The sequence below is a fragment of the Thermobia domestica genome, chromosome 16 (assembly GCF_964235325.1).
Source record: "Thermobia domestica chromosome 16, izTheDome1.hap1.1, whole genome shotgun sequence".
Taxonomy (NCBI): Eukaryota; Metazoa; Arthropoda; class Insecta; order Zygentoma; family Lepismatidae; genus Thermobia; species Thermobia domestica.
Genome location: NC_137469.1, coordinates 59312030 through 59330798, shown reverse-complemented (window position 1 = coordinate 59330798; position 18769 = coordinate 59312030). Strand labels below are relative to the sequence as shown.

At 38.9% G+C, this 18769-nt stretch overlaps 1 protein-coding gene across 1 annotated transcript in view; it reads left to right on the top strand.

Moving 5' to 3' along the window:
• Positions 1 to 18769, top strand: part of LOC145673072 (facilitated trehalose transporter Tret1-like) — a 527605-nt gene that overhangs the window by 26529 nt on the left and 482307 nt on the right. The window lies entirely within an intron of this gene.

Below are 18769 nucleotides of genomic sequence, written 5' to 3'. Positions count from 1 at the left end.
ATTTACGGTGGAAAACATTAACGGTCTCAAAACAAAAGATCAATCAAAACTAGTGATGAGCGCAAGAGTCTTGGTCTTGCAGTTTTTGCAAGAGTCTTGCATGCAAGACCAAGACCAGGAATCCCGATGCAAGACCAAGGGGTGCAAGACCAAGACCAAGACCACACCTGCAAGACCAAGACCAAGACCAAGACTCTTGCGCAAGAGTCTTGCACAAGTACCGTTTCGGTGGTAGAGCAGTCACATGTGGTTATACGGGTCCGTGGTTGGATTCTAGCATGCGCCATGGAAACTTTTTAGTGGGCAAACACCGTGTGCGTGGGTTTTCTCGGTAGAGACCTGCATGGGCCGGGCCTTGCCCGAGACCCGAAGCCCGGCCCTACCCGCGGGCCGGGCTTGGGCGGGCCGATTCTATTATTTCTTTGAGTCGGGCCGGGCTTGGGCCGATTAATTGCAATTCTTTAACCCTCGAGAAGTCGCGCTGAAAAAGTAACGCGAGTAGTCGCGCGCGGTCAAATGGACCGAACGAACATAATGTGTTGTAAAAATCGTTTTAAACAGTTTTCTTGTATTAGAAACGTAATTTTGTATATTTTCTGATTAAGAGGGAATAACATTTTTATTATTATAATAAGTTTTACAGTAATAACTATTAGAGAAACCTACAACTAGACATGTTTTTTTTTTATTTCTCATTTGGAATAAAATGTTTTTGTCGTTACATATTTCTTTAGATAGATAGCTACGCACTGGTTTTATTGAAAATTCTAAACCTGATGATGATCTTTTGTTTTTGTCAACTTTGGTTCGTCTAAAATTAGAAATGCAATAGTAAATTAGTTAAAAATATACTATATAAACATAACAATAAAACAAAGCTTCACAGCGCATTTTACATTGAATTAGAGCTCAGTCGCAGCTTAGCGGTTAGCATACACGCCTTTGGCGTGGGACTGCCGGCTCGATTCCCGGTGGGACCTCATGTGGTTCGGATCCTTCGTTAAGCAGTAGGTCCACGTCTTACATAGCCTTGATGCTGAAAAGGGCGCTAAATTGAAATCAAATCAAATTTACATTGAATTATTTTAATGTCCTGTTATTTTGAAACTTCACCTATACAGCACTACATTGAATTATTTTAAGTTATCTTCAAATTTACACTGTTCTACACTTCGTCGTCGCTTATTTCGTCCTCTCTTGCTCTGACTACATTCGGGGAATCGCTGGTCATTTCTGGGTTTAAGGTCTTCAGATTCGCTCGCAGACTCCTCACTTGACCTTTCGTGTTCACTCATATATAAATATTCGTTATGATCTTCCTCAGACAAAGCTTCCACGAGATCATGTCGGCTGATTTATCCAAATAGTCAATCCCTAACATTTCCCTCCGTTGTTTTAAGCTGTTCAGTTCTAATTTTCTCTTTTCTCATACTTGGTATCAGTTTGTAAACTCTGTCGACCTCTCTTCCGTCCATTAAAATAATATTTATGTTTATAAAGCTTAAACACCTCCAAAGCAAAGGTCACGTGCAGAGCGAAAGACTGAGAAAAAACATTACACGGTTAGTCGCGCGCGGTGGAAAGCACCGCAGAATCACTAAACAATCACTAGTACTTAAACTAAACAACGGATAACGGAGTGATTGAGCAGGAATGTTTGGGAAGGTGAGGGGCAAGATTAGCTAGACGGAGAAGTCTGTCGGACAAACAGAATGGACACACGATCGAAAATAATTTCCCTGTGGTGCTTTTGACCGCGGCGCGACTACTCGAGGGTTAATAATTATTGACATTCGTTAAACGATAATTAGAATAAAGGCAAACGTTGAAGAAGTGTGCCCGTGAAAAATGTTATAAAATGAAACTTCGAAAATTTATCGGGCCCGGGCCGGGCTTGGGCCAAGAATTTTAAAAACTTATAGGGCCGGGCCGGGCTCGGGCCGAAAATCTCCAAAACGCTTCGGGTCCGGGCTGGGCCGCGCCTACATACATTCGGGCTGGATTGGGCTCGGGCCAAAAACTTCGGCCCGTGCAGGTCTCTATTTCTCGGTGTTTTGATGTTCCCTCCTACTTTCTTCAATCCACTATTTCATTCATTTCTCATGAATACCGTCTCCCTTAGCCCCAATGCATCGTGGGACGTTAAACTAGATATTTCGTTTCGTTTTAAAACATATTAGTGGTGTTTTTCTTCCAAAACTAAAGTGAAATGTAGTATTGAACATTGGTGATACCGTACACCATGGGTGTCGACTACATAGGTATGGCCTTGGCTCCCAGACTCAAGCAACGTTGGGAATTTTTAATGTGTGCCCATAAAATTAATATCGAAATAACATTTTCATGACATTGAAAAAACTTAATACATGTAACCGCAAGTTTGATTTCATGGGCGGATGCTTATACGTTGAATAATTGTTTATCAATATAACTTTTAGCATCCTTAGGTATACGACACATCGAGGGTTGAGCGATATAACATTATCCTACAACAATAAATCTATGTCATAAAATTGAAAGTGACTATTTTTGTGACTCCTAATCTCTTGAACCACCCAACCGATCTCGATCAAATTTTCAACACAGATGGAGTTTGAGCCTGGGAGTGTTTTCATCATTTCACTTTGACGGTAAGCTTAGGAAAGGGGAGAAGGGGGAGTTATATAATAATAAATAAAACTTAACAACTTCAACCAAACGAGTAATCTCGATCAAATTTTTAACATAGAGGAGGTTCAAGCCTGGAATGTTATATGTCAGTTCACTTTGGTGGTAGAACCTAGGGGAAGAAGAGCGAAAGGGTATATATATATATATATATATATATATATATATATATATATATATATATATATATATATATATATATATATATATATAACTTAATAACTCTTGAACCACCTGACCGAACTCGATCTTATTTTAAGATAGATGAGGATCGGGCCTGAGATGGTTTTTATCAAATCACTTTGATCTTGAAGTTTCGGGGAAAGGGAGAGGAAAGATATTTAAAAATGATGGAAAATGACCGACATTGAAATGGAATCTATAGTTTTGGGGATCGCTAAGGTAAACAATGATACTTCCGGTGCTGTTTAAATCAAAATTCAGCCCCGTAGCTTGGCGGAGGGGAGGGGAGATATATAAAAAAAATCGAAAATGGCGAATATTAGTGTCGAATCCATAGTTTTCGAGGTCGCTGAGTTGAATACTGAGACTTCCTATACCATTTACGACCAAATTCAGCCTCGTAATTTGGGGAAGAGGGAGATGCATAATAATGATTAAAAATGACCAAATATTAGTGCCGAATCCATAGTTTCGTGGTCTCTGACACGAACAGTGACACTTGTGATGCCGTTTAAATCCAAATTCAGCCCGGCAACTTGGGGAGGAGGAAGAGAGGGAAACATAAAAATAATCGAAGATGACCGATATTAGAGAGCGCTTTACTAATAGTAAAAAAAGTGATTGACTAACGATATATATATATATATATATATATATATATATATATATATATATATATATATATATATATATATATATATATATATATATATATATATATTATCATTATTATTATTATTATTTTAGTTTAACCCAACAAAGTAGATACTTGATGCTAGTAATCCATATTCACAAGTGAGACTTCAAATAACTTGGAGTTTGATGCCCTTATTTTGTATTTCTAATACAGGTCAACAGTATTTATATAAATTGAATCTACACAAAAGACATAGACAGTTGAGTTGTTTTCAGTTTTCCCTCAAATTATTCTAAAATATTAAGGGGTTTGATTATAATAATTATTATTTTAATTTTCTTTCCCTCTTTTTTTTAAACATATCATCATAATAGCTATTCTGCTATTATTGGCAGGTTATTTGCTTCAACAGACAAGGTTTGACGTTCGGTGGTCCTCAGCTGGTCTCTTCGTCTTGACGTGGCAATTTTCTGTTTCAATACCTTCCTTCAACTAGTCTGCTTCGCTCCCTCCCTCTTTTTCCTTCCACAATACTCTCTAGCACGTCCCTTGTAATACAGTTCCTCGTCAGCCAATATATTAAACAGTTCCCTTTCCCCCTCTTAACAATATCTAAAATTCTTCTTTTTTTCTCCTACTGCTAATATTTCTAACACATTCGTTTTCGTTCAACACGGCTAATTCTCTCCTTTTTTCTCCATGCCCATGTTTCGAAAGTCTGCAATTTTTTCATCGCTTTTTCGTAATGTGAATGTCTCTGCCCCATGGAAATGAAATGAAATCTTTGAGTTTTACGTCCCACGGTTATGCCGGTTAGGCTAAAGGAGACGGTGATAATGAGTGATGAATGAAATGGTGGAATGAAGAAAGTGGGAGGAAACGGGAGAACCCCGAGAAAACCCACGCACACGGCGTTTGTCCACCACAAAGTTAACTTGGCGGGGGCTGGGATCGAACCCGGGACCTCAAGCACCAGAGGTGAACGCTCTACCACTGAGCCACCGCGGCCCCCTCTGCCCCATGGAGTACATATTGGAATCAGTAAAACAAAAATTCAATATTTAATTGGAAGTTTGTTTAATACAAGAATTAGCTAATCGTGGTTGGAAAGAAAAATCTGACGCCTTTAGAGTGTAAAAATAATTTTGCAATTCATGGTATTTCAATAATCTGTGCCGTCTGATTTTCTTTCATGCGAAACAGGGGTAGCCTCCTCAGTTTGGGAACCAGTGGAATGTTGGATCTGTTAAAAAAAATATATATAAACAGATTGCGAAAACCTGTGATTTAGGCATATCTTATAAGTAGTGAAGCATGGACACCCATTAAAAAAAATAAAGGTCATAACCTATGTTGTACGCTATCATACTTACACGACGTTAAATTATATTACATTTAGAAACATACATTGTATTTCCGTTACTACTGGTGCTTTGTAGAGTTCATTATCCCTTATATCCATAGTAAAATTTACCTATGAAAAGCTTGAGATTTCTTAAATGCAAAGAGCTCCTCCGTGGCTAAGCGGTTAGCGTACGCGCCTTTGGCGTGGGAGGCCCGGGTTCGATTCCCGGCGGGAGCTCATGTGGTTCGGATTCCACGTTAATCAGTAGGTCCACGTCTCATATAGCCTCGCTGCTAAAAGGGACGCTAAACTAAAATCAACTCAACTCAACTCTTAAATGCAAGACTTGCAAGACTCTTGCATGCAAGACCAAGACCAAGACCAAGGGTTCCAGTGCAAGACCAAGACCAAGACTCGATGTGCAAGAGCAAGACCAAGGCTCGATGTGCAAGACCAAGACCAAGACCTTGCGTTGAGTTGAGTTGATTTTAGTTTAGCGTCCCTTTCAGCAGCGAGGCTATATGAGACGTGGACCTACTGATTAACGTGGAATCCGAACCACATGAGCTCCCGCCGGGAATCGAACCCGGGTCTCCCACGCCAAAGGCGCGTACGCTAACCGCTTAGCCACGGATGAGCTCAGACCAAGACCTTGCATTTGCTCATCACTAAACAAAACACATCAATCACTTTTTGTTCATTGTTATGCATATTGTGATTATTATTATTATTATTATTATATTACTTTTATTATTATTACCATTTTTATTAATAATAATATGCAAGGTCAGTGGTAGCCCATGCCTTCAAACCAGTATACGCCACTGTTTGAAACTATGAAGTCTACATTAACATAGGTCGTCTTTCGATCATTTTATGTTCCAAGGTGTGCATGGGTGTCTTACCCCTTCCCCCAAAGCATGAAAAGCAAACACAGCCAGGGGCAGAGAGAGAGACACACACAGAACACACAGCTCGCTGTGTACCTGCAAGAGACCTATGGGTAACTATAGTTGCCCTCTTGTTACAAGATGTTGAGTCAGGTAGTATCAAGGTCAGTTCCTGCAGTTGAACACGAAGTTGACTGTTAGAAAACAGAAGCATATAACTAGTCTCATCTGTTTACTTTTCACGAATATTTTTCACCTTCATGTGTACAGATCACGTCTGGCGTACATTTAAAAGGCATGCTGTGTCAAGTATATATTCCCAAAAAGATATGAGTATTCAAAAGGCAAAAGCCTGTAGCTACTTTTGTTTTTCTTTTTCTATTAGCGTGGAAGCGTTGTTTCAACATCCTTCTTGCGGGAGCTCATGTGGTTCGGATTCCACGTTAATCAGTAGGTCCACGTCTCATATAGCCTCGTTGCTGAACGGGACGTTAAACTCAAAATCAACTCAACTCAACATCCTTCTTGTAGCTTGCTTAGCACTTTCACTTCATCTTTTTAGTTGAGCTTTCGGCTATGAATACTAGGGATGGCCACATTTTTTCGAAAAATACTTTTTCGAAAAATGAATTTTTCAAAAACGATTTTTTTTCGAAAAAACGAAAACGAAATTTTTCCGAAAACCGGAAAACGAAAACTACCGAAAAACGGAAAACGGATAATTTTTGTAAAACAAACTGAGTTTATTTCATTTGTTAGTACTTCCAAACTATAGTATACTATGCATACGTATAGGAAGTCTTATAGAAGGGCTATGTTCATCTGTCTGCCTATCCATCCGTTCGTCTGTCAGCTGGTATCAGAGCAAGAGCGGCAAGAAATAGCGAGAAGCATACATGTAGGTTTGCAACACGAATAGATTCATCTAATGCATTTGACTTTTATTTAATAATCCAGAAGTGGTAGAGATCTATCGCTTTCTGCTACATTGTTGATCAACACAGAACACAAACGGTAACATATAGAAAGACGCGATTTTCCAGAACCAATTCAGTGTCCCAAGAATATATTCAATGTTCGCCCTTATTACACTTGCAGCTTAAGCTATGCATAAGTGTCGAAAATCTTGAGAATGGCTTTGTCCGTCTGTCTGTCGAGAGGTGTCAGAGCAAAACAGTAACAAATATTGAGAAGTCGTTTCTTGCGGTCGATTTAGAGCCCCTAAAATAGGTTCGATCTCCTAAATTAACCCTCCATTTAAAACCGTAAGTGGTTCTAATACCATTTTTGGTTTCAATTTGTATCGCTATAGAACGAAAATCGTAATAGATAGCGAGAAGCGATTTGTTGCAAACAATTTAGCGTCTTAGACAACATACAACTATCCACAACATTTAATCAAAACCAGAAATTGTTTATATTTACTATTATTTCCGGTTTTAATACTGAATTACGAGATATCGAGATGTAGATTTTGGCAATCGATTCAACTACCTAGAAATAGCTGTACCTTTTCCATTAATCCTCTATTCAGATCGGAAGTTGTTTAAAATAATCATTTTCGGTTTAACATTGATCGATATAGAACAAAAATGGTAATAGATAGCCACAAGTGTTTTTTTTTTTTTTTTTAAACGAATCTATACAGCGTCTCAAGAGTATATAAGCTATATATCATCTCAACGCACAATACTATCGAAATTGAAAGTGGCTGAATTTACTAGTATATTCAATAGGGATTCAATACGTATTTTTATAAAGCAAAAGATTGAAGAAATAGTGATGCGGTTTTTCGCGATCGACTAAGCGTTCTAAGAATAGACTCTACCTTCTCCCTTGATCTCTATTCACACCAGAAGTGGTTCAAATTAACGATTACAAGTTTCAACATTAATCGCCACAGAAGAAAATTGGTAATAAATAGCGACAAGTGGTTCATCTACAATCGATTCAGGTTCTCAAGAGGAAATACAATTACAATCCACAACACTCCACAAAGGCAGAAATGGTTGAAGGTTATTACTATTTTTGATTTTATAGGTAATACTAATTTCCATAGAGCAAAATCGGTCAGAGATATCGAGATGCATTTTTTAAAATTAATCCAGCATCCCAAGAATAGATTCCACCTTCTTCGTCAACACTTTATTTGAACCGAAAGTGTTCAAATTAACCATTTCCGGTGTTAACACTTGTCGCGATAAAACAAAATTGTAATAGATAGCGACAAGCAATTTTCTGGAATCAATTCAGGGTTTTAAGAGAACATATCTTCATAACCTGCACCACTCTTCTGAAACGGAAATGCTTGATATTTACTACTACTTTCGGTTCCAATACTTATATGCATAGAACAATAACTATAAAAGATATCGAGAAGTTCTCTGAAATCGATTCAGCGTCCTAAAAATAGATTCCGTCTCCTCCCTTAACCCTCCATTCAAGCCGGAAGTGGTTCAAATTAGCCATTCCTGCTTTCAATCTTTATCGCCATAGAACAAAAACGATAAGTGATAGCTAATAATGGCTTTTTGATATGGATTCAGCATCCGAGGAACAGATTCTATCTTTGATTTTATTAACCTATTCCAACCAAGAGTTTTAGTTGTGCTACTTGTTGTACTGAAGTTTTGAATATTCAATTCGCATGGATTGCAAGTCTGCCTCAGTTTTACACTGTGAAACGAATCTCATTTGTTTCTCTACAAAAACAGGAAAAAATGTATCACAATCAGGGGGGATCCAGGGGTCGACCGCCCCCCAGAAGAGAACACTCCTATTTTATATATAAATAAAACCCATCCCAGAGTTGGAGCTCGTAAAAATAGCTCTAAGTAGCAGTATTACAACCCCCCCCCAGAAGTCCGTCCTGGATCCGCCCCTGATCACAACCCCCGGTTTCAGTATTGATCATCATAGAGCAAGCGAGAAGCATGAATTCAGTACCTTCGCAATAGACTATGTCCAAGTTTTATCCTGTGGTAGAAATTTACTACTACTTCTAATTTCAATAGTGATCACCATAGAGCAAAACTAATAAGAGATAATGAGATATGTTTATATATATGAATCCAGGATTCGAAGATTGTCATATCGATCGCTATCCCTCTATGTAAACCGGAAATAGTGAGAAACTACCATTTCCGATTTCATAGTAAAGAAAAGGCGATAACCGGAAGCAGTTTTTGATATGGATTCTATGCCACAATGGTAGTTTCCATCTCTAAGTTTAATGCAACCGAAAGTGATAAATACTTACTATATCTCTGGTTACAATCTTTCTTTCTCATAGAACGAGAGAAGTACTAGGAAGCGACAAACGTTTCTTTTAATATATAATTTTATAATTCCAAGAAAAGATTTCAAGCCCTGCAACTGGTCTAGTGGCTAGCGCGTATTCCTTTGATGCACAGGGTCCCGAGTGGGAAAACATTGAACGTGTTATGGTGGTTCGGATTCCACTTTATAATGTAGGTCCAAGTCTTGTATAGTCTTGCTCGATTCTGAAAAGGGACGCTAAACTTCAACAAACAACCAAATAAAAAATATTTCATCTTAGTAGTATTCTTCTACTGAAGTTAGTAGCAGTAAAAACTAATACGAAAACGAAGACCCACCTATTTAAAATTTGAATTCTCGTTTGATGAGATTATTATAGTCAGATACTTAGTTCTTTGTCTTACCGTATATAAAACATCTTTAGAACAAATAAACCATTCAATAGTATTTTGTTAGTATTAAATTGCCTATTTTTGAAAGCAATCAAATTGTTTTTGATACTGACTTAATTAGTTATAGAAAATAAGATAAATGAATGGGGGATCTTAGTGAGAAGTCTTTAGTATCAGTACATATAATCACTTCATGTTTCATATTTTGTTAAAATCAATTGTTAAAAGTCAATTTATTACAGAGTTGCCTGATACTATCACGATCAGTTTATACAGCATCCTTCTATTTGGTAATTTATTAGTCTTTTTTTTTTACATTATAAAATATAATGTCGGGCTAATTGCTGTATCGCCGGACTAATTTTAGGAAATTTACCGGGTCAATTGGAGAATTTATTTAAGTTTATGAGGAAGAGTGATTGAAAGTCAGGTAAGGGGAATAGCAAAAGCTCTGATAGTGATTGCATTTGCTGGTTGTTTTTGATGTTGTAAGCGGCACTGTATGTGGAGACGGATGGACTATTTCGCGGAGAGGTACACTTGTTTTACTATACGAATCCATAGATTGTAAAATGTATAGATAAATTTGAGCAAATCTTTAATTTTCCCATTTCATGTCGAGAACAGAAACCAACAAACCCCTGTGGGGCTTCTAATCCGTTCCTACTACTATCACTACCCATACTCCTACTCCTCCTCCTACTACTACTGCTACTCCTACTTATACTATGGATCCGTATAGTAAACCTACGCACCTAATAACATAATCTAACGTAACTTAATGTAATCCAACCAAATATAACCGAATGCAGTATATTTTGTTCCAGTTTTTCGATTTTCAAATTGATCCGGCGATTCAGCAGTAATGCCATATTGTCGATGACACATTAATAATCACTAGTAAATAATTATTTTTTAATATTCTGTAAAATATAAATTTTACACTGTTTACCTTTGTGAATTATTATTTCTAATTTATATCCCTCAAGAACCGAGAACCAAGGGTCTGTGGATCACAATATTTCATGCTGAGCTCGCACACGTACTAGACTTGTTAAAGTCTATGACCATATCAACTTTGGCCAATATCGGATGAGATTAACGCGTTTTAATGAAATTTATTCATTTAACTAAGTTCAAGTCCAAATTTTCTGAACAGTATTTTGAGAAAAAATACTGCTACAGGCTAGTCAGAGCATCAATGCAACTCTGTACTGTCAACAGTTGAGCCGTGTTCAAAAAAAAAAAAAAAAAGACTCTGGAGCCAGCACTTCTGAATCGCAAAGGGGTCCTCCTCTTACAGGACAAAGCTAAGCCCCACGTGGCTAGGATAACCCGGGACACCATTCTACACTTTGGATGGGAAACACTATTGCATCCGCCATACTCCCCGGACATTGCACCGTCCGATTACCACCTGTTCCATTCCTTGGACAATCAGCTTAGAGGACACTAGTTGAAATCCCTAGTAGAGGTGCAAAATGCACTTGATACCTTTTTCGATTCACGGCCCACCAAGTTCTACCGCGATGGAATACATGGCCTTCCAAAACGTTGGCAGAAGGAGACTATTTTTGATCTTCCAGGTATGTCTTAGGTTAAATATCGATGTTTGAAGGTGTTGGGTGAAAAAGCGACAGATCTTTCTTGGTTACCTTTATAGTTACTAAGCTCGTCAAGATCTACCACCTTACCAAGTTTGGTAAAAATTGGATGAGTTCCATCTTTCGCGCTCTAATGAAATTTCTTGATTTCACTGATTCCAAACCTAACATTGATAGCTAATAACTCAGGAACAAAAAGTCTGCACATCATAATATTTTATATGAGCTTCCATGCATACCAAGCTTGTCAATATTTACGATCCTACCAACTTTAGTCAAGATCATTTGAGTTTAATCAAATGCGACTTGGTGAAATTTCTTGATATCACTAACTTAAAACATAAATTTGATTAGCAATAACTCGGGAACCAAAGTCCCAAACACCATAATATTTAACATGTGTACTAAATACATTGCAGTCCATAACCATACTAATTTTGGTCGTGATTGGATGAGTTTCGTCAATAGTAGCACTACACACTATCCTTTCATTAGATCGAGCTCCTCCGTGGCTTAGCGGTTAGCGTACGCGCCTTTGCCGTGTTAGACCCGCGTTCGATTCCCGGCGGGAGCTCATGTGGTTCGGATTCCACGTTAATCAATGAAATGAAATGAAATCTTTGAGTTTTACGTCCCACGGTTATGCCGGTTAGGCTAAAGGAGACGGTGATGATGAGAGATGAATGAAAATGGTGGAATGAAGAAAGTGGGAGAAAACGGGAGAACCCCGAGAAAACCCACGAGCACGGTGTTTGTCCACCACAAAGTTCACTTGGCGGAGGCTGGGATCGAACCCGGGACCCCAAGCACCAGAGGTGAACGTCCACGTTAATCAGTAGGTCCACGTCTCATATAGCCTCGCTGCTGAACGGGACGTTAAACTCAAAATCAATTCAACATTTCATTAGATCCAAATCCAAGGAGCACGGTAGCTCAGTGTTAGAACGCTTACCTCTTGTGCATTTGATCCCAGACCAAGTAAGTTCGTGGCAGACAACATCGTGTCCGTGTATTTTCCCGGGGTACTCCCATTTCCTCCCACATTATCATTCCACGAATTCCGAAAACTTTTCGAGAAACGAAAAATCATCAAAAAAGGGAAAACGAATTTTTCGAAAAAAATCTTTTCGAAAAAACGAAAAATCTTTCGAAAAAACGGAAAACAAATTTTTTCGAAAAATAAAAGACGAAAAAATTTCCGAAAAACGAAAGACATTTTTTTTTTCGAAAAACGAACGAAAAAACGAGAAATGAAATTTCCGAAAATCAGATTTTTTAAAAAGGCCATCCCTAAAGAATACCACCGCGACAAGTCGTGGTTCTTATGATAGTGGCGTATTTTCGTCCGGAGAAATTATGGAAATAATAAATAATGTAGATTCCGATGCTTTTGAAACGGACGATGAATGTAGTTTGTACGAAGATTCTAGCATCAATTTATGTGACACACATACCTCTTTTCATATAACATCGCTGTTTGATAACGTTAAACTCTAAATCAAAACTCAACACATACCTCTTTCTATTTAAAAATATTGTGTGGTATACAATATTCGGAATTCAAGATGGCTGCCATGATGTGCACTAAATCATTTATGTCGTTATTATTGTTCTGTCCCAATACTTTTCAGTAACCCTGTATACAGATCCACATGTCTTCTCACAGCAAAATTAATCTAATGTTTTCCACAGAATATTTTTCATACTAATATGTATTTTTATACTTTGATCCAGGAGTAGAAATGGAATTCTAGAAGTAAGGGAAAAGTCAGCAATAAATAAAGTTTGATTGAGCTATGTCACGAGAATACAAACTCAGAAAGACGGTAGTTAGGGGCGGACTGGCCAGGGCTCTTAGGTCGCAATCGCGGCCTAGGCCCTCTAAGAAAACAATGAAAGAATAAAGAAAGAAAGAGAAAGAAAAGCTAAAACAAAAGAGAGCTAAATAATTCGGTAGCTCAGTGTTATTATGCTACCAACACACACTCCTCTTCCACCCTTCCATCAATCAGTAAGTTATCTTTTTTAATAGGGTCCTTTCGTTACTAGATTTGTGGCTAGGTCCATCTTTCACTATGATCTTTTATTATCAGAAACTGTGATTTAGTTTGTACCTGGGACCTTGGGCCCTTCTTTCAATATATTGGACAGTTGGGTCCTTCTTTCATTACATTGAGAAGTTGGAGCCCTGGGCCCTTTATTCATTATATTGGGCAGTTGGGGCCCTTCTTTCATTTCATTGAGCAGTTGCGGTCCTAGGCATGTTTTTCATCATGTTGAGCTGTTGGGACCTGGGACCTTTTTTCATAATGTAGGGTAGTTGCATCCCTTTCACGGTTGAAGACTGGTGCCTGGTTTGTAGCTGGGTTCATATTTAACCACAGGCTGGTTGGTTCTTTATGGATGTTAATACACCTTGTAAGTCTATATTTGATAATTCAAAAATGGGAAAACAACGCATTTTTAAAAATTTATTTTCTATCAAAAAGTTTACAAAATAACAGGAGAAAACAGTGGAAGACGCCAAGAAAGCGGGCATTTCAACATAATGGTTGATTCAATCCAAGATGTTTCAGGGCTTAATCAGCTGGCTATAGTAATTCTCTGCGTTATAAACGGTCAAGTATTTGAGCGGCTGTTAGTAGTTGTCGTAAACAGCTTGGGCGTCTCTGGCAGGTTGACGATGGGGACGCGTCCCTCCAATATTTTGAAGTACAAATTATTCAATATTTTGTTCTAATTTAATTTATTTACTAACGGCAGAATAACATATAAATGATAATAATTATATTTATTTGTCATATAATATTCAGGCTGTGTAACAGAGTTCTTCATATGCCTCACGGGGTCCGTGAAGGTAAGCAGAAATGTAACAAATGGAATTAAAGATAATAAACAGGTTGGGCTAGATAGTGCCATTTAAATAACTTTCTTTGATGTATATGCCAGAGACGCCAGTGGTAAACAATGACACTACAAGACAAGTAACTTATAATGAAATCAAAAGAGTACTTTGTGACAAAAATGTTTTGATGCTTGTGATGATATTGTAAGTTGCTTTTTTGATGGAGCTGCTAACTTCAGTGGATGCTATTAAGGAGTTAAAGCATTACTGGAGAAGGGTAATCCTGAAATCATTTACACCCAATGCATGGCTTATGCTCTTAATTTCGTTATGACAAATTCGACTGAGTAGATACCTGAAGCTGCAAATTTATTTGAAACCAGTGCCATGTTCTGTCTGAATACTACAAAAGAAAGGATGTTTGTAAGAAAATGATTGATGCAAGCCAGAGGGACATGACAGACTACGAAAAGTTCAACAAGTTGGTACAACACGATGATGGAGCAGAAACAAGGCACTGAATGCAGTAGTGGACACTAATGAGTTTCGCTACGAAACATGAAACCAAGACGAGGATGACTGTCTATCATCAAGATTTCTTTCATTTTTATTGTTCCTCAGTGATGATGTACAGAACAGGGGTTTTAATGCGAAATGAAAATTTTAAGCTAAACTTTGCTGAATAAATGGGCAGAATTTAACACTGTAATGAGGACTTCTATGTTTCAGGACTTATTTACGAAACGGAGCCTGTTTCAAAATACCTGCAGTCTCACGGATTGGACTATCTTACTACCTGGAGATTTCTAGACAATTTGCAGCAGCAGCTTCAGAAGAAAATAGAGGTAAAAGATGTCTGTTTAATGCTTTACGAAAACACAAAAATATTTTGTGTGAAAATAAATCAACAGCTTGCGCAATCTGGTGTAGAGATAGCAATGGAAAAAAACTTTTTGCACAGAAGAATCTTAAAGAAAAAGAAAATGCCAGGAGTGCAGATGAACTGGAAAAGAACTTAAATATAAGTGAAAATGATTTATTCAGAATAAAAAAACTTCAACGAAAATTCTGAATACAGCTGTTACATGTGTCAGTGATAGATTTCAGCAGCCGAAAGAATTCCAAATACTGGAACCTAAGGACTTTTCAGAAATCAAGAAGAATGGTGTATCTGCAAGAGCTTTCAGAGTTCTTCCGAAAAAAAAACTAAATATAAAACAGGAGAAAATATACAAAGAGCTCCAGCAGTTTTCTGTCGTGTATTTCCCTGTCACGAAACGTTCTCGTTTTTGATGATCCTGAAGAGAATGATGCCCCTGAATCCGTAGAAGATGATGATGATTATGCATCTGAGCATGCTATGGAAGATGGAACATCTTTGGACGGGATTCACGGTAAGAGTGATAATGATGCTGCAAACACCTTGTATAAAAATTGTTTGTCATGTGCAGGGGAAATTTTGCACCAATTTCCGTCAGTCTAGTTGCTTTAATAATTTATACATTGTATACAAACATGCGTTGTCTCTACCATGCACACAAGTGACATGTGGAAGGTGCTTCTCAAAGTTAAAGTTAGAGTAAACAAATCTCAGAGCTAGTTTGTGTGAAGACATTTGGACACATTTTTGCTAATGAATATGGAAAGAGACATGTTAAATTTAGTGTCTGTGAACGAAGTTATTCAGAAACTCCGCGATTCATAAGCTGAACTGCAAAGAATTTTAACTTTTTAAAATTATTAGTTGTTTCGTGGTTCAGCAGTGTTTATCATTTTCAGTAAAACTGTCGTGTTCATTCCACAGTCAAAAGTTATTATTAGTTGTTTAGTGTTACAATTTTTAGTAAGCTGCCCTGTTCATTCCATAGTAAAAGTTATTCGCTATTATTTTTTTAGTGTTTCAGCTACTATACAGAGTGTCTCAAAAGTCCCGTGACATACGGTAACTCTCTTATTATCAGAGTTACAACAAAATATAGGCGGGGAAACGGTCTCCAAATATGATGTTTTCAATCTAAAGTGAAAGAATTTTTCAAATCGGACAAGCCGTTTGGGCTGTACACTATATGCGCCCAATGTTACATGAAAATGCAACGTTACCATTTACCCGGACCCACAACATAAATGAATGAAGTTACTGTCTATTAAAAATATTATATTTGTAGGCGGTTTCCTCTCTTACATTTTGTTGTAACTCTGATAACAACAGAGTTATCCATGTCAGGGGACTTTTTAGACACCCCGTGTGGTAATGCAATAATAATTATAAAATATTCTCTTGAAAGTTTGTTTCTGGAAATTCTGTGCTTGCTGTGTCATCAAATTTTCACCGACCAATGATAAATTATAGCTTGCAAAAACTATCAAGTAACAACCAATTTACAACTGCACAACGCGATGGCTCATCGCAGATGTTGATTGTACGCAGTGGCGCAACCAGGATTTTATTTCGGGAGGGGCCAAGAATATCCAGTACAGTAGTCTGCAAACGACGTGCTGCACCATTTGATGTGGACAAAATTGAAATTTTGAATTCTCCTCATTACAAGCAATTTAATTATCCTTATTATTAACATGCTAAAAAACCTTAAAATGAAAATTCCAATTCACAAATTCCCTATTATTAACGGTTACAAGTTTTAAAATTTGCGCTATAATAAATATTTTGAACATCTTTATTTTTGCAAAAAATGACGCACTCTTTACTAACGTTTATTACTCTAAGAAATTAATGTAGGGGTTTTCACTGGGTATTTCTCCTCTCGTACAGTGCTTTGACTTAATTCAATATTCATTTATGCTTTGATCTATTTTGAAATTTCACCAAAATTTGTCTGCAACGCTGCTGTATAAGATAGATCAGGTTTGCTTCGGAGAGGGTATGGGCCCCCGAGTTCATAGCTCGTTGCGCCACTGATTGTACGTTATTTTAGAAATTGGTGTTATAGTCTGAACTCCCTCCATAGTAACCGCGGCCTAGGCCCTAATACACCCAGTCCGCCTATGACGGGAGTGCAAGCAACCTTTCATGAAGAACGACTTAAGCGATAGCGATTGTTCCAAAACAATCAACAAGCAAACAAAACTAATATTATCATTCAAATTTCCTATTTGTTATTAATAACCACAGATATATTTCCTTCATTTGCATAAACACTTCAACTTACTAAGGGGACACAATCCTCTTTTGCATGATTGATCTCCACTCTTGCTTTGATCTCAAGCTTTTTACACGTGGAACCGTATTTACCGGGCCCTTTGGACGCGGGGTCTTTCTGACTTGTGCCTTTTTGACGCAGGGCCCTTTTGACTCGCACCCAGTTGACGCCTGGCCGTTTTGACCCGTGCCCTATTGTAATGGTGCTCCTTTTGATCAGGGCCCGTTTGACGAAGTTTCTTGTTGACTCTTTCCCTTTTGTCGCAGAACCCTTTGTATCCGGACCCTTTTGACGCAGCGTCCTTATAACTCGGCTCCTTTTGTTGCAGATCCTTTTTAACCCGGGCCCTTTTAACGCAGAGCCATTTTGTCGCGGAGACCTTTTTACCTAGGCCCTTTCGACGCGGGGCTGTTTTGACTCGGGCATTTTGTAGCGGGCCCCCTTTTGACTCGGACCCGTTTGATGCAGGGCCCTTTTAACTCGGATCCTTTTGTCGTGGTACTCTTTTGACCCAGGCCCTTTTCATGAGGAGCGTTTTGATTCGGCCCCTTTTGACTCGGGTCCTTTTGTTGCGTAGATCTTTTGACCCAGGCCCTTTTGATAGGGGGCCATTTGACTCGGGTCCTTTTGTAGCGGGGCTTTTTTTCACTCGGGCCCGTTCGACGCAGAGCCCTTGCGACTCGAGCCCCTTTGTACTGGCAACCTTTGACTCGGGCCCTATTGATGAGGGGTGTTTTGATTCGGGTCCGTTTGACGCGGGGCATTCTGACTCGGGTCATTTTGTCGTGGGACCCTTTTGACACGGGCTCTTTAAATGAAGGGCGTTTTGATTCGGGTCTTTTTGACTCAAACCCTTCTATTGCGGAGAGGTTTTGACCCGGGCAATTTTGACTCGGGCCATTTTGACTCGGGCCCTCTTGTACGCGGCACCTCTTGACACGGGTTCATTTGAGGCAGGTCTCTTTTGACTCGGGCTCTTTTGTCGTGGGACCCTTTTGACGCGGAGCTTTTGATTCTTGCCCTTTTGACTCCTACCCTTTTCTTGCGGAGAAGTTTGTCCCAAGCCCTTTTTTCGCGGGTCCCTTTCGACTCGTGCCCTTTGTAGAGGGGCCACTTTTGACTTCTGCTCTTTTCTTGTGGAGATCTTTTGACCCGGGCCCATTTGACGTGGGAAAGTTTTGACTCGGGCTCTTTTGTAGCGGGACTCTTTTTATCCTGGCCATTTTCATGAGGGGCGTTTCGTTTCGGCCCTTTTTGACTCGGGCCCTTTTGTTGCGGTGACCTTTTGAACCGGGCCCGTTTGCCGCAGGTCGCTTGGGACTCAAGCCCTTTTGTCGTGGGACCCTTTTGACTCGGGTCCTTTTAATGAAAGGCGTTTTGACTCGTGCCCATTTTTGCGGAGACCTTTTGAACAGGGCCCTTTTGACGCCGAGCCGTTTGACTCGGGCCATTTTGCAGCGATGCCCCTTTTTGACCCGGGGCCTTTTGACTCGGGTTATTTTGTCGTGGGTCTCTTTTGACCCGGGCTCTTTTTATGAGGGCCGTTTTGATTCGCCCCCTTTTGACTCGGGCCCTTTTGTTGCGGAGGCCTTTTAGCCTGGGCCGTTTGACTCGGGTTCTTTTGTAGCAGGGCTCTTTTTCAGCCGGGCTCGTTTGAAGCAAGTCTTTTTTTACTCGGGCCCTTTTGTCATGGACCCTTTTGATTAGGGTCGTTTTGATTCGGGCAATTTTGACTCCTGCCCTTTTGTTTCGGAAACCTTTTGACTCGA